Source organism: Phasianus colchicus, chromosome 17 (assembly GCF_987193195.1).
Source record: "Phasianus colchicus chromosome 17, bPhaCol1.hap1.1, whole genome shotgun sequence".
Classification (NCBI taxonomy): domain Eukaryota; kingdom Metazoa; phylum Chordata; class Aves; order Galliformes; family Phasianidae; genus Phasianus; species Phasianus colchicus.
In genome coordinates this window covers 13,577,689-13,591,468 of record NC_143452.1, presented here as the reverse complement: position 1 = coordinate 13,591,468, position 13,780 = coordinate 13,577,689, and the positions used below count along the sequence as shown (strand labels likewise).

At 49.9% G+C, this 13,780-nt stretch overlaps 1 long non-coding RNA gene across 2 annotated transcripts in view; it reads left to right on the top strand.

The window, feature by feature from the left end:
- The window catches only part of LOC116244377 (uncharacterized), a 70,691-nt gene extending 64,531 nt beyond the window's left edge, over positions 1–6,160 (top strand). The window contains exons 3-5 of one of the 2 annotated variants that reach the window (XR_016471993.1): positions 1,033–2,935; positions 3,897–4,049; positions 5,407–6,160. This is a non-coding gene — a long non-coding RNA (uncharacterized LOC116244377). The remainder of the gene's footprint in view (positions 1–1,032; positions 2,936–3,896; positions 4,050–5,406) is intronic. The other variant, XR_004170179.2, reaches the window with a different exon arrangement.
- Positions 6,161–13,780: the final 7,620 nt, after the last annotated feature.

Genomic DNA, 13,780 nt, shown 5'->3' with positions numbered 1-13,780 from the left:
AATTACACACTGCTATGAGATATACAATCCCACATGAGACACAGAGCAGCTCCTTAATACGACAGCCTTCAAACAGGCATGAGCTCAAATACCACTGCAGAGAACAAAGCTTCCCAGTGTTAGATACAGCATTAGAAGTTCTACCTCGTGAAACATTATGAACCATATTGTCAAAGGAAATCCAAGTTTGTGCCCGTAATAATAGCGTGCCTGGAACTCCCTGCCAAGGAAAAAGTCTGTGCAGCTACGTATAGACAAGCAACAGCGCACACAAAAAGGAAAGCTGTAGAGTGTCTGCTTTACAAATGCAGCCCTGGGGTTTCAGAAGTGCAAGATATACATATGCAGAATGGAGGCAGTTATAGGCTGCTTGGCAGTGCAGACCAGACTATAAAATACGGGTCTCGGAAGGTTGCTTTATGGCCTGAACTGAAGATTTTGCAGCAGCCTTAGCATTCTGTTCGCTGTAGTTTGGAAATCAGAAATCTGCAGTTCCAGAGATGTGTGCTGCCTTCCAACTCGTATTAACATTTAAATTTTCTGTGAATGTCCCATCATCACAGTGACAGCAGTCCGGCTCACCCAGCGCCGTGTTATCGTGGTGGCAGTGGGATCACAGTGCCACGGACTGCAGTGGGTGCGGATTACCGGTGTCACCTGCAGCAATGACAGCTTGTGCCAAAGCAAGGCACAGAACACTTCTATCTTACAGAAAACTATTGGCACATAAAATTGGCAAGAGATGGTCAATGACTGTACATGCACATTCACCACAGTCACACTGGCTTTAATAGCAGTTGCATGCACTCAGCCAAGAAAGAGGTTTTCATTAGATACGTATAAATAGATACAAATAGACATATCTGTATCTATGTAGGAATAGACAGATATGTGCATGTGTGTATGAAATGCACAAAAATCACAGCTACTTGGTCTTGTCCTTTTGCCATAATGTCTGACAGAGATTTGTCCCAATAGTAATTACAGTATATTCTTTATGTGTACCAAATTATTTACTCATTTTTATTTTAGGCATCAGGAAGGAGCAAAGGCAAAAATCTGAGGCCAATCAGATCCAGATTTCATCCCGAGAAGAGCAAAATATACGGCCGGGTCACTCCAACAGCTCCAGTGCAATCACTGCTCTCATCTGTTTGTAAATGTCCTTTGACTTGCTCTTGATCTTGGCAAGAAGCCTCACAGTTGAGGCTTTGGCTCTCCACCCGAGAAGGAATATTTAGGCCAATACGGACACTTGAATCTCTCAGTCCTCAAAGAAACTGATAAAATTATGGACAAGTTCCATTAGACAATACTGTTTTGTGCTTATTTACTTAGAATGAGGCTGTGCGTGAGGCTCTTTATCTCCAAGGGGAGTGAGAAATGTGCAGCAGGGAGCAGAGGCGCGGAGCTGGACGTGGTGTCACCACCCAGCTCCCCCCAGGCGCAGGGCTGACAGCGTTACCGCTCCGGCCAGCAGCAATGAAGCCTCTCTGGGGAGGGAGCGTGACTCAGAGGGGTGTCTGAATCATCAGGGCTTCCCCTGGGCGAGGCTGGGCTTGTGCAGACTGCCTGTCCACGTGTCTGGGCATGGAGATGGGGAAGGAGACGTGCTGCACCCGGACGGCCCTGTTAGGGACCTGCAGCTGCAGAGCAGCGTGGAGGTGAGATGTGGCACCAGCAAACACTGCTCCTATGGCAGCTTGGTATTTGCATTCGGGGGCTGTTTTCACTTCAGTGGTGCTACAACCCATGGCTGCTTCCCTGCTAAGTTAACAATGATGTGAGGACAGAAATGAGGGGCTGCTGCAGACGACATGGGCCTTCTGACATTTTCGGCTGTTTTCCACCCACCCTTGATAAATCATCTCAGGCCCCAAATGGATCTGTGATCTGTACCACATGCTTGGAATGAAGTGCTAATTAAATACTTCTACTTGATGTAGACAACATTTCTTTGAAAAGATGGTAATGTGCTACAGATGCCATGCATTCCCATAGGGATGGAGGAAGCGAGCAGTGCTGGTAGGTCGCCCTGCTCGAGAAGAGTGGGATGTAACATGGCAGCTCATGGCTGGTAAGGCTGCACGCCGACACTGCGCTCATCTGGGCCTAAGTCCCTCGTGTGGTCCCTCATTGTGAACACAGATGTGTGTCACAGATACCTCCATACTCTGACACCTGTGCAATAATGGTGGAGTCTGAGTGTTTGAGAGGCACTCAGTGCCTGAAGTCAAGCAGGTTACAGCTGGTGGATAGTGCAGACATAGAGATGGATCTTCCTGGGTTGAGGCCCGGCCATGCCTGTTGGGATGGCAAGTAGTTCCTGGTTGGGGCTGTCCTAGTGCAGGACAGAACTCCATAGCAAAGGAAATGAAAGGCATTGGGTTTAGCACAAGAACTGATGTCCATTCTGGCAGAAGAGGAAGGCTGACAATCCAGTCCAGAGCAGCTGGAAGGTTCTGCTGAGATTATTGCCGTTGAAATCATGATTAATCTTTACATTTCAGGGTCAGCAGGCACCAAGCACAGAAGAGCCAGATCACCCAGCTTTTGGGTAGGCTCACGCAGTGAATGGGCCATATGTTTGAGTCCATTTCCAAGTCCAGACTTGCAGACAAGCAGCTTGCTGCAGGCTTGAGGCCAGCTCTCGCTTTGTCTCGAGGGAATATTTTGAGCAAAATGGGTGTCTTTATGGAGACCCAGGCTCTTCTCAGCATAATCTGCGTGCACTAGACAAAAGCAGCGCTGTGCATGTAGGAGTTCAGTTTCCCAGTGTGAATCCTGAGCTTGGATCAAACCACTCTCTGGACACAAATTACCACCAGGCCAACAGCCAGCCAAGTGGACGGAGACTGTACGTCATGGGGCTCATCTCCTGCACACAGCACTTTTCTCTAGAGGACCAGACATCTGGACTGTCCTTTTTGTGAAGGTAAACCCTTGGGTATCTGAGAGGCTGTGAGAAGTGCCTGCACTTTCTTGAGCTGTGGTGTCAGGGATGGGCAGGAGAGAGGCTGCCCTGCAGGACAGGGTGTGCTCAGGGCATGTCAGCTGCGGTGGTCTGAATGCACCCCCTGCACAAACAGAGCAAGTAGAATGGAAAAAATAAACCAGAAAATGCAATTTTCATGGAATGGTGGTTACTTCCAGGGCTGGAAAAAATCTCTGATATGCCAGGGTCAGGATGGGAAGAAAAGATCCAGATTAGGCATAGATACCAGATGGGAGTAAAAGGACTGTGGGCCAGGACTGCCAGCTTTAATTAGTTTGTGCTAATGAGCATTGTTAGTAGGCTGCCTTATGATACATCAGTTTGCTCTTTGAGATGGATGATGGAGCTTGAATGCCAGTGATGTGTTGGTGCAGGTGACATAACATTCATGTAGGATGTCCAGATCCCCAGGTGGCAATTCCCATAATGCCAGTGTTTTGGGGGCTTAGTGGTGATGCATTAGATCTCACATTTACAGTGAATGCAAGTGTAAACTGGAGAAGCAGCTGTGCACTGCGGAGTTAATAGGTGGGAGGGAAAAGCCCCGTTCTTTCTGTTTTCATTATGACACATTTTGCTTTGAATTGCAGCCAGTGTGAGCCACTTCTGCCTGCGAACAGCAAACACCCGCTTCTCACCATGCTCTCCCCCGGCCCCGCAGCTCTGCCCAGCAGAAATGGGCACTCACAGATCCCGAGCTGCAAACTGAACCCTCTCCTTTTCTCTTCTGAGGGTTGCAGGCTTGTAAATATCTGAAGTGGCGTAGTAAGTGCTCTCTGTAGCAAGACTGTGCTTATTGAGTAATGTCAGAGCAGTTTTTTTTGTTAAAAGAGCAAAGCCAGCATGCCTCCTTGCTCATGTTCCTGGTGTGGATCACTGTGCGCTGAATTTCTGCCTGCAGTGCCCAAAGTCTGCAAGCAAAACAGAGTGGAAGGGTGTGGAGAGCGATGTCTGGTCCCACCGCGCTGCACCAGCACTCCTGCAGGAACACTTAGTGCTCAGCTGGCTCCATCTCCACTGCAGCCTCCACGTTTCTACAGCCCTGCAGGGAGAGGTGCGTCCTCACGCCCATGGCAGCAGCTGCTGGCAGAGCTGTCACCCAGCACAGCAGCACCAGGGCAGTGTGGGCTCTGCAGCCCCACAAGGGGTGGGGGCACACGGGTCTTTCACTGCGGGTCTGGGGATGAAATGAAGCTCGTATCCAAGAGACGTGGGAGGAGCCACAGTAATCAGTTATTTGGAGTACTACAGTTCATTTATCATTCATCTGCTGTGGGCTGAGAAGGAAGGTTCAAGGTAGGATTGTTCTGTCACATGCAGGTGTTCCAGGAGACACCAGAGTCAAAAGCAGAGTTACAGGCCATTGAGTAGTGTTAACTTTGTCTGTCTTTAGCTGAGGCTGATAAAAGTGATGGATAAGATGGAGATATCTTCAAAGCTATTATCACCAGAAAAATGCAATATTTTATTGTGTAAAATGTATGAAAGCTGCTCTTGTAAACATCCAGAGACTACTTCCACGTTTCTTTCAAGGGGGTTCTGCAGTGCTGTCAATGCTTTTTGGGAATGGCTCCTGGGAGAAAAATGGAGGTAGGAATCCAAGGTGATGGAGAAAAAAGAAAAAGGAGAGAGGAGTGAGGGTGGCTGGCTCAGTGGGGAGACCTCTTCAGTGAAATGTTACATACTGAGGGTGTGAATTGCATTACCTGTTGCTATTTTCCATGACTACACGCAACTCAAAGTACTTTGGCATTTAAATAGTCATAGGTTCAGAGATGAGTCATGAGCTAGAGCTGATATTTTATCCATGGCTGTGAGCAAATGGTTTTCTAATGCAAGGATCTTTATCCCACTCTCCCCACTTTAATGGTATTTCTGTTCTCAGATTTTTTTGCTGTAGAAGACCAATGCTTCTGGGGCTGGCCATTATTGCAAATATATATGCATATATATAAAAATATATGTATTTTTTTTAAAGCCACACTGCCAGTCAGTATTGCAGAAATGTTCCAAGTTCCCACTCCCCAGAGAGAGCTAATTAAGGGAGAGAAAGACCTTCTGGCTCTGCTTCTGTAGGAACCTGAGAGGAGATGTTGTGCTGTTGGTGGTGAGCAGGTCTGAGTCAAACCTCATTCGGTGCAGTGTTGGCCAGGAGACGACGTGTGGTTTGTGTGATAAGCACAGCAAGCACCGTGGGCATGGGATGGGTGTCTGGGAGCACAAACTGGGGAAAAAACAACAAACCTGGTAAAGTCACGTGTGGAAATGGATATGTTTTTCAGTGCTTCATGTTAAATTCTCCCAGTATTTCTGGGTATGGCAATAGAATAGTCTGAGATGTGCACAATAAATAGAATCATTCACATACAATTTATTTTGATACAAAATGTTCTCTCCTGCCTCAAACTCAGCCAGCCACCCGAGCAGCCTGTCTGCCCCTGAAGGAACTTGTAGTGGTGATACAGAAAAAAGAAGAGGTACTTTTCCCCCAGAGAGCAGTTGAGTTTGAGAGCAGACAGCTCCTTGTCCCAGGAACGTGTTGCTGATGTGAGCTGTGGACCTCAGGCAGCGGCTGGTCTGGAAGGCGCACGCTGAGGATTGTTGCTGCTGGAGGGGGAACTGACTCATCACATCATCAATTCTCCTCCGCCAGCACTGCACAAAACATCTCGTATCATCACGCTCTCTTTCTTCAGCATTTCTTTTTTAAATTGAAGGACCTTCAAACTCTGCAGTGCTTTTCGCTCCAGCTGCTGTTGCAGGTTGGGCACTGCAGACCCCCGACCCCATGCAGGAGGAGCTCCTCCTCCAGGCACCGTCGGGGACAAACCAGGCCGTGAGTTCCTTGCCTTGTGCTTTCGCTCTTAGCACTGAGCTGCTCACGTGCCCTTCAGCTGCAAGAAAACCAAGCTTTCCCATCCGAGCCCTTTGGTCTTGTCTGAATCCCTCCTTTCCGTGCTGCAGAAAGGTGCCGTTCGTCCCGGTGGGCTGGGATGGCCACACAACTGCCACGAGGCTGCAGGGCGTCCGGGCGGTCCTGCTTTGCACCCATCCTCTGCTGGATGTGCCAGCAAGGAGCGGCTGCTGGGAGAGCTGAAACGGCTGCTTTTTTCTGTTCACATCTGCATCTGATTTTCAATCAAGCCTCGGCTGGTGAAAAGCCAACTAATCTACAGCGCTTGGGCTTTTATTTTTGTTTTCAGGGGGCTGCTGTGAGCCAAGTTCAGTACCACAGAACTAGTTTCTAATAGAGCTTTTTTCCCCTTGAATTACAAGTACTTTTGGACGCCCATTATTTTAAATGGATCTTGTGGGAAAATTGTTACCGGCCGTTATTTCTGTGCAGTGTTGCCTCTGTCCGACTGCCACGAAGGACGCGGCCGTGCCGGCTGTGGGGCAGCAGAGCCGCGCAGTGGGGCTGAAGCCAGGCCTGGTGCAGCTCTGGGTGCTGTGCTTGTGTGTGCGTGTGTGTGCATGTGTGTGCATGTGTGTGCGTGTGTGTACATGCGTGCGTGTGTGCGTGCATGCTGCGGTGTGATCACAGCAGGGAGTGCTGTGGGGCAGGAGGAGCGCTTTCTGCAGGCTGTGCACGAAGTGTGTGGGGCAGCCTGTGCGGGATCCTGTCCTTCCACTTGCTGCCCTTGTGGCAGATGAAGGATTGGTGTTGTGTTGAAGATATGGGAAAAATCGTTTAATCGGAGACTGTAACGGAACTCAAAAGGATCCATCTGTGATTCAACCATCTGAATCTCAGGGGGCAAATATTGTGCTAAAAAGATGAAAAATTCCCAGAGTTCTCAGGCAATCTTTTTTGTGAATGACAGCTGGACTTGTGATGGCTGTGTCTGCTGGGGGCCTCCTGCTGCTGCTCACCGTCCTTGGTGTGTGGAGGCTCACTGTGTGTGTGACACCTGTGGTAGAACTGCCAGCTGACCGTGCAGCTCCTGCTGTTGAAACGTGCTGAACTGACAGCCCTCTGCAACTGCAGCTTCCTCTCAACATGGGGAAATGGCACAGCTGGGTGAGGAGCAGAGCAAATTGCACTGATTCACTGAGAACAGCCGCAAAGGGGTACAGGCAGCCGACATAAGGCCATGGAGCCCTGTGAGCCCTCGCTGCACAGCCTCGTGTCCCTGCAGGGCAGTGCTGCAGGGAGCTCACCCGGCCGGAGCAGCCCCATGTCTGCACTCACTGCCATCCCTCTGCCTTCCCCAGTTCATGCTGCTATGTGTGCTGTGCATCTCACCTGGTACGAATGGGAGATGAGCAACTGTAGCTTTTGCATTGAAATTTCTTTCCCTCCTCCATGCTTGGCCTTCTGAAATGGGCTGCTTTTTTTTTTTTTTTTTTTTTTTTTTAATATTCTGGAAGGAAGGAAAAGTGCTGAACTTCTGTTTACCTCATTTTGTTTGAACAGAGCCCTGTGTGTTAACCCTCCTCCACACAATGGAACTTTGTACAAGTGAAAATTGGCTGAGTGGGTCCTTATTCAGCATCATTCATCGCCACGGCATGGCCCCATGCAAATATGGCAGATTTACATCGGTAAAACTGAGGAACAAAAACAGAAGGTCCACGATGTGAAGGAAAGGCTGATGTTATTTATGAAGTGCCAAGAATGTGCTGAGGATGAGATGAAGATCCAGCAGCCCGGCCCTTGGCATGGTGGCAGGGTGACACACAGCTCAGGGCCCCCAGTGGGCATCAGCATCGTGGTGCTCCACCTCTGGGGGAATGCTTGTGGGAACTGCAGTGAGCACAGACTGTGCAACTGCTGCAAGAAATTGTGTTAAAGGAAATAGTCCTATTTTGTGATGTTGGCCCGTGATGTCAGAGGCGGGTGTTGGTGGTGTGGCAGCAGGGCTGAACCTTCCCACCAACGTCCCGTTACATTTTGTTGCCGTGTGACAGCTGGCAGCAGAGGGGCAGTCTGACAGAGTGGTGTCTGACATGGAAGTGCTGATGGAGCGAAGGGAGGAAACTGAATTCCCCTATGTGGAGAAAAATGGCTTCCATTACCATTCATCGACAATTGCTGAATGTTTATGGAGAACAACCAGAGGGTGCTGGCACAGTGAGGCTGTGGTGCTGCATTTCAGCAGTGGTGACACTGGTGCAGATGTTTCCGAGTGCAGCATGAAGGCTCCTGTTCATTGCTGGTGAAAACGCACAGCTAATGGTGATGACTACATTGAAAAATAGTGTTGTGTAGCTGAGAATTTGCTCTGTCAATTAGTGATACGGTGATCCTCTTATCTGTTGTAGTTTGCATGGAAATAAATAGGAGGCATTATTTGTGGAGTGACCTACAAATGTTTAAAGCCCCAGGAGCTTCACCAAACCAGGAAACCCCCATGACAATTCCAGGTCTCTGTGTCTTTTCACTCACTTTTGGTTGCAGTGGTGTCAGCAACGTGTCCCACTGGGGGAGCTCAGAACCGGACCTCCCTCGGTTCTGCTGAGCACCCCAGGGCTGCAGCAGCACTGCCCAGCCCTGCCAGCCCTGCCCAGGCCGTGCTCTGGGTGGGTGCAGCACTGCATTGCACCATGCTCATTCACAAATTCTCAGCTTCTTCATAGCAATGGCAGTGCTTGCTCAACAGCCCACTGCCTGGCTGTGAGCGTGCCTCAGCCCTCTCCCCGCATCCTGGTGGTTTTTGTTAGAGGAGGAATTGCATCTCTTGGCACCGTCTGAGAGGAGAGTTCTTCTGGTTTCCGAGGCATTGCTTTTCGGTGAGTGTCTCCAGCTGCAGCACACCCCTGCAGTCAGGGCACTGACTCATCCTTTTTGCCATCACTATAAATCTGTTTTCATAAACAAAATTAAGTGCACTGTGTTTATTCATTAGGGAGATTTGAAGTCAGATGTCTCTCAGCAACCAAGGAAAATGCTTCACGGGATGAATCTCCCCTACTTCCCCCCTCCTTTTCTCTTTCTACAGCAGAACAAAACCACCATGGGATGCTGCCCTGATCTGTCGGCGGCTCTGTGCGCACTGCGGTGCTGCTGAGAGCAGCACTGAGTGCTCCGCTGGGCCCATCAGAGCCACTGCTCCAGACATGGTGCTCAGAGATATGAAGAGATGGGCAGGAAGAAATGGCTTTAAGCTGCTCCATGTAGGCACAGTGCAGCTGAGGGCTCCCAGCTCGCCAGGCAGAGCAGAGCCACCCTCAGCCCATGTGACAGATGTAAGGTTGTCTGGGGCTGCAGCTGTAGGGGGACAAAACTTCTGGGCTCTCATAGAGGATACGTGCAAAGGAAAGCAGGAACCGAGAGATGGTGTGGAGGCAGAATTCAATTAAACTAATTAATAGATATGCCCCTGTAATTCATGCAAGTTTTAACTCCAGCGCCTCGGTTCTGCATCTTGGACAGCTGTAGTGTTGCAGAGAAATGCAAAATGCTGAGTTCTGGAGCATCATTAAGACATAAATACTCATTGAAGCTTGTATGGGAACTGTTGAGTCCCAGCCTGAACCACTGATTGAGCACCTGGGGAAAGGACCTGGTCAGCCATGGCAGCACAGGTGAAGGCAGTTCAGCTGAGTGGAAGGGGTGGAGTCTGGCTGCACCTCTCTTAGACCTCATTTAAAGGCTGACTGCAGTGGGGAAGGGCCTCTGGTTGGAGATTCCTCCTTTGTGGAGTCCTTTCTGCACGCTGAGATCTGCAGAGACCGGTGAGCACCTTTACTTTTCTCATGAAATACCATCCTATCTGTGCTGGTCCTTTTGCTGTTACATTCCTGTACTGCCCTTCCACCCTGTTAATCTTTCAAATTGTAACAAAGCTGGAGGAAATGAACTGGATCAGAATGAGCAGATCAGTACAGGGATGTGTTCTGTTCACATCAACCTGGTCACACAGGTTGACTCCCTTATGTATGTTGCCTGTTACTGTGCTTTTCAGAGTCCTGCTTTGATGGAGTACCACTGCTCCTCGCAAACTTGGTTTGCGCTATAGAATCCGAATCGGGGATTGCAAAGCATCCCCTGTCTTGAGCTCGCGCTTCTGTTCAGATTGCTTTAATCCTGCAGAGCAGAATTTGGCAGAAGAAGAAACCCCCAAAGCAGCAGTGAGCAGCAGGTATAATGTCGGCACACTGGGAGAGGAACCTCATCCCTTAAAGATGAGATCTGGGGCTGAACACTGATTGACAAGACCACATTATCACAGAGTGGAAAGCAGGCCTTGAATATCTGCTCCTAACAACTCCCCAGTGCCGTCTTTTTAGCATGCAAATTTTGTACCCATTGAAGAGGAAATAAATGTGGAATTTGCTGCCTTTGCAGCAAATGTAGGAGGAGGTATTTTGGCCAGTCCTGAAATCCCACTTTCTACCACATACCACAAGTGAATACCTCTCACTTTTACTTTTGAGGGAGCCATAAATCAGGAACAAAGGACAGCAGAATAACAGGGTTGTGTTTCTCCTTCTCTGCACCAGGTACCTGGTGCCAACAGCAACAGTGTGAACATGAGCAGTGGTTCCTGTGCCAGGCCATTGTAGGGGCCGGCAGTGTGGCAGCTGCTCACCTTTCAGTGCCCGGAACCAGCCCACATTTGCCAGCCTCCAGTCTTCCACTGGGACTGTTCCTCAGTACAGGATGGTTGTAGCCTACCAGAACTTCGTGAATCTGTGCATTTGCAGCCCAGAAGGCCGACAGCACTGTGGGCTGCATTAACGGAGGGCTGGCAGTGGGCAGGGAGGGATCATCCCCTTTAGCTCTGCCCTTGTGAGGCCCCATCTGGAGCACTGTGTCCAGGCCTGGGCCCCCAGCGCAGAGAGATGTGGGGCTGCTGCAGCAGGGCTGGAGGAGGGCATGGGGATGCTCAAAGGCTGGAGTTCTTCTGCCATGGAGACAGGTTGAGGGAACTGGGGGTGTTCAATCTGTGGAAGGGAAGCTTCCAGTGAGACCTCACTGCAGCCTTCCACTGCTTAAAAGGAGGGAGACTGACTTTTTACAAGGGCTGATGGTGACAGGACAGCAGAGGGGCCGTTGTCTGCACCCATCCTTCCCATGCTGGCGTTCAGCAGCTGCAGTGGTGCCTGGCAGTGCCCCCAGCTGCTGCTGGTACAGTTTTCCCATCTGTGAAATGGGGCTGTTGGCTGATGGGAGTGTGAGTGCTGGGAAAGTTGGGATGTCACCCACTGCCACAGCAGCTGTGCAAACACCGGTTTAATAAAGAGCTGCTGCAGCTCTTAATTCCTATTTTATAATAGGAGAGGCATCACCCACTGTGATGGCTGGCTGTACGAAACACAGCAGCAGAGCTCAGCCCGGGGAAGCCCTCAGTTTTCTTAGCAGGGAACCGAGCGGTGCGCGGCGGTCCGAGCTGCGCGGAGGGCAGAAAAACGCGGCTTTGCACACAACATAGCGGGCACAGCCACGACCTTCTGCTCCTGGCAGTGCGAGAGCCGGGGAAGGAGGGCTGGGAACCGCGGCGGGGCCACGGGAGCGGAGCGGGGCGGTGCGGGAGCTGCCCTGCAGGTGGCAGCGAGGCTCCGCTCCGCACGCGGCCGCCGCAGCGCCCCGTGTTCTCTTCTCGCTTAGAAGCAGCACCTTGAAGAGCCGCTTTGGCGCAGGCAGCGCTTCGGCCCCCGCCCGCGGCGCAGAGGGAGCGGTGCCGTTGTGAGGCGCAGCGTTAGCGATCCCTTCCCGTAAGGAAGAGTAGAAAATGTAAGATGTGTGGGCACGGCTCAGTTGCGTGTATTCCTCCCATTTATTTCTTATGTTATGTGGCCTTTTTTAAAGGTAAGTGAAGCCAAAATGCTTTCTTGCAGTGCTGTGTGTAGGTGGGCAGTGAGGATCCTGATTTGCAGAATTGTTTTAGAATTGGAAAACTGAAAAACAGTAGGAAAGGCACTTTGCTGCTAATGCCAGTCTGAGCTGCATGGCGGCCACTGCAACTCAAAGGAAAGGCTCTCTGTGTCCTTCGCCTTCCCTTCAGCAAATCCTAACGTGAAAGCCAAGAAATTAAACAGCTGCTGGCCTCGGATTTCAGCGCTCCTCCGTGCCGTCCCCATCAGCCTCCCAGGGAGGTCTTCGTGGCTCTCACAGCTTCCAGCAGCGTTACAAAAAGCGACCATGAGAAATTTTCTTGGGCAGACAGAAAGCCTCTGGACCCTTCATGTCAGCAGCTTCCATCCCCAGCACACACCTGGGGGAGGGTCACAGCAGGGAGCTCGGTATCACCGAGTGCCAAAAGGAACCGCCACTTCTGCCCTTTTAGCTGGGTTTCTCTGGAAACTGACACGCTCTGAGTCTCAGCCCCACTCAATAAGCTCAGGCCTCTGAGCCTGCTTCATTCAAAAGCCACGGTAAGCTCTGGGTGTTGAGGCCATCAGGCTGCAGTGCACAAACAGATCAGTGTCCGTGCATCTGCAAAGCACAGGCAATGCCTGTGCTCCATGCACTGCTGTGTGCTGCCTGGCTGAGCAGGGCCAGGGGCAGGACAGGTGGATGGCTGCGCACTGCTTCCCAGCAGCCACCTGAAGGAGACAGTGGTGATGCTTTTAGAAAAGAATCTGGCATGAAGCTGAAGGGCAGCTTCTAAAATTGAGTAAATTGCATCCGTATTTAAAAAAACAAAGGAACCTACTTGTAAATCGTGTATTTACACAATTGAGCACGCGAACAAGCGAGTCCTCGTACGAAACCCAGATGTTCATTAGAAACGTGAGTTGGTCTCCTTTGCTGCTACCACAAGAAGTAAAATGGGAAAAAAGTCAGCTGTGTTGAAGGGGCATAAAGGAGTGAGTAAAACCTACAAAATCCAGGAAATTTCCTGTTGAGGCTAAAAATCTGGGGTACCATTGCAGTCTTTTTCATTTGGACCCAAGATATAAATTAAAGCCAGAGCATCAGCTCAGGTGCTCAAGTTCTCAGCCCTTAGCTGTGGAATTTCCAGGTTAAGTTACTTAAATTTTCCTGTTGCTGAATAAAGCTAAAATCCTGTGTGCTGTATATTTGCTCATCATAAAATGTTCTCCCCCAGCCAGTAACAGCTTCTTTGCTGGCAAAGCCTTCCTGGTTTATGAGCTTCCCAGCCTTTGTATGGAGCACTGCGAGTTAAGAACTTCCACATGGCTCTTTCTCTGAGGCTTCTGTGAATAAGCAAAGCAAAGTACTTGCTCCATGTCCAACAAATGCATCAAATATGGTTTGAAATCTCTGTTTTTAAATGCAAAGGATAATATTGATTTTGTTAAGGTAAATGTCTTTAATTGTATGCTGTATAAACTCAACTCTTACTGAGACATAATGGGCTCTGGGCATCCTTCCAGAGGTACGAAAATGCATCTTTAAGTGTCTCCAGTAGAGAAATGCGGAACAAAGATTTAGATGAAGAAAAATTAAAGAGAGCACATCCCTGTCTCCAAAAACCATATACTGCTGGGGAAGGGCATTTACTCGTTATTATGAATGAATGCTGTAATGAGAGGGAAGCCCTGCAGAGTGCCTGTTGGTGGGGATTGTCTGCTGCTTTTTGCTGGGGTGGCAGTGAGGGATAGGGAATGAAATGAGGGAAAGCAGACAATACCAGCAAATGAAGAAGTTCATTGAGGTATCGCTGTGCGAATTAAACTCGTCTGCAGAAATGGAATGGGATCTCAATTCAAGGGGGTGCCAGGCATCTCATTTCCAAGGAAGCACTGCGTGCTCTGAGAGCCTTACGTGTCATTGTATTCTGGGGGGAGATGGGGACACGTCTGGGGATCACCCCCTCAGTATTTGTTTGTCAAGGGAGAGAAAGGTGTTTAAGAACACACCAAACGCTCGTG